At 44.2% G+C, this 2,093-nt stretch overlaps 1 non-coding gene across 1 annotated transcript; it reads left to right on the forward strand.

Annotated features, from left to right (window-relative positions):
- The first annotated feature begins 1,674 nt into the window (after window positions 1-1,674).
- TRNAA-CGC (transfer RNA alanine (anticodon CGC)) lies at window positions 1,675-1,748 on the forward strand. The gene has a single exon. It is a non-coding gene; the product is annotated as a tRNA-Ala (tRNA).
- Window positions 1,749-2,093: the final 345 nt, after the last annotated feature.

Here is a 2,093-nt window from a genome sequence, read left to right on the forward strand (position 1 = left end):
TCGGGAGTGTTTTTTGTATGTAAGTTGGTCTGAACCACTTGATCATCCTCCCTTTCCCCCCAGCCCGCCTATATTTCTTTTACTCTGACTTGACCTAAAATTAAAATTGCCATCTCTCCATCTTGAATGCTGAGGTATAACAACACTCGAATACAGTACTAGTCATGAAGAAATGCTATGGATAGGCTGTAGAGCCACAGAATTGCCATTTTCTTCCACTGGGCCACGTGAAATACGCAGCAAAATGAGGCCAATCTTTAGCCAAGTTAAGGTGCAAACAGTGCAGTGATGCTGGGTACAGCAGTGTGGGGTCCGTAGTTCTGGCCAGGTTAGGAGGCTGCCCAGCACCTCTTCCTGATGTGTTTATGTCTGGATGTACCATGCTGGTGTCCTTTGTATGGTACCTGTGCAATATAGCGTATAGGAATTTAGCGAGAGAATAACATGAAAATAAGCATTAATGTGTAATGTACAGTATAAATGCATAGGTTGCAATAAGCTCCCTGATGCCTACGGGAATGCTACCATAGGATTGTGTTTATTAAAATACCGGAGAGAACAGGAGTTATTGGCAAATAGGATGATGATGACGAGAGAAGAGGAATTAATAGGATACAAAAGGAATAAATGGGAAATTTGATGATGATGATGATGGTGGTAGTGGTGAAAGATAGCGGGCACAACAGGAAATAGCTAAATGATGATGATGGTGATGATGAAAGATAGCAGGCAGAACAGGAAATAATGACATGAGGACGGTGATGGTGATGATGATGAAAGACCGCGGACAGAACAGGAATTAATGAGATGATGATGATGATGAACAGAACAGGAATCAGTAGCAAATAGGATGCTGCCGCTGATGATGATGATGATTATATGGGATAAAAGTACTTTCATCAGGAATACTTAAACGAGTGGAAATAAGGTCGTTTGTATCGATTTACCTTTGCCATCAGATTAATTACCACTCAAATAATTGGTGATCAAAAGTGATAAACTGCCACTATTCATAAAGAGACACAGGAGTTACCAATTTTTCTATTTCATTATATTTTGCGTAATAATGTAAATGAAATATACACTTGAGACCACGATAAGGAACTGAAAAAATATCAAATATGCAAGGATAAGGAAAGAACACAGTTTCTGAATTTGGCCAAGAAATTTAATAGCTACGGTATTATATAGGCTATTAGTCACACAGACACAGACACACACACACACACACACACACACACACACACACACACACACACACACACACACACACAAAAGCTTCTTTCCTACTACCCCTCTCCCTCACTCTTAATCCAGGACAGCATCTATGGCTGTCCAAGAAGAGGGGATAGAAACATGGGGAGGTAGTGGGTGGGGGCAAAAGGGATGGGGAGGGGAAGGAGAACAGATAGAGGGACAGGGATGGAGGAGAAGAGGGTGGAGAGGGATGAAAGGGTGAGATGAGTGAGTGGAGTCGGATAGGAAAGCGAAGGAGTGGAGTAAGTCGGATAGGAAGGAGGGATGGAGGCGCATGGGAATCACGAGGAGGAGGAGTGTAGGGAAATGAATTGCCAGAGAAAGGGAGAGGAGGGGACATAAATTGCAGAGGGAAGGGGGTGCGAGAAGGGGTTTAGAAAGATGAATAAAACCATCTTGCCTTGCAGTCTAGCTTGGGGTGGACGATGGTGTAACGGTAGCACACTCGCCTCGCAAGCGAGAGTTCCCGGGTTCGATTCCCGGGTCGACCACGAGACCTTTAGGCACGGTCTCCTTTGCCCTAGCCTGTTCATACTTAGAACTAAAAATAGGTACCCGGATGTTAAGTCGATGGTTGCGTGTCGTATTCCGGGGGAATGTTTGGGAGCTTACTTTCCTTGTCTGTTCACCATTCTTGTATGTTTGTGTTGTCCCCTGCTCAGTGCAACTGCCCAAAAATAACTGCCCACGCATGTTGGGTTAAGCCCCGACGCCTATTCCTTCAACTAAAATTCACTTCCTCACCAACTGATTCTTCCCCTGTCTCCCTCCTACCTTCTGACTTGGTGGAAGTAACCCCAACATTTGGAGCTTACTTTCCTTGTCTGTTCACCAAT

Source organism: Coenobita brevimanus, chromosome 97 (assembly GCF_032717465.1).
Source record: "Coenobita brevimanus isolate Jiangsu-jjx chromosome 97, ASM3271746v2, whole genome shotgun sequence".
Classification (NCBI taxonomy): domain Eukaryota; kingdom Metazoa; phylum Arthropoda; class Malacostraca; order Decapoda; family Coenobitidae; genus Coenobita; species Coenobita brevimanus.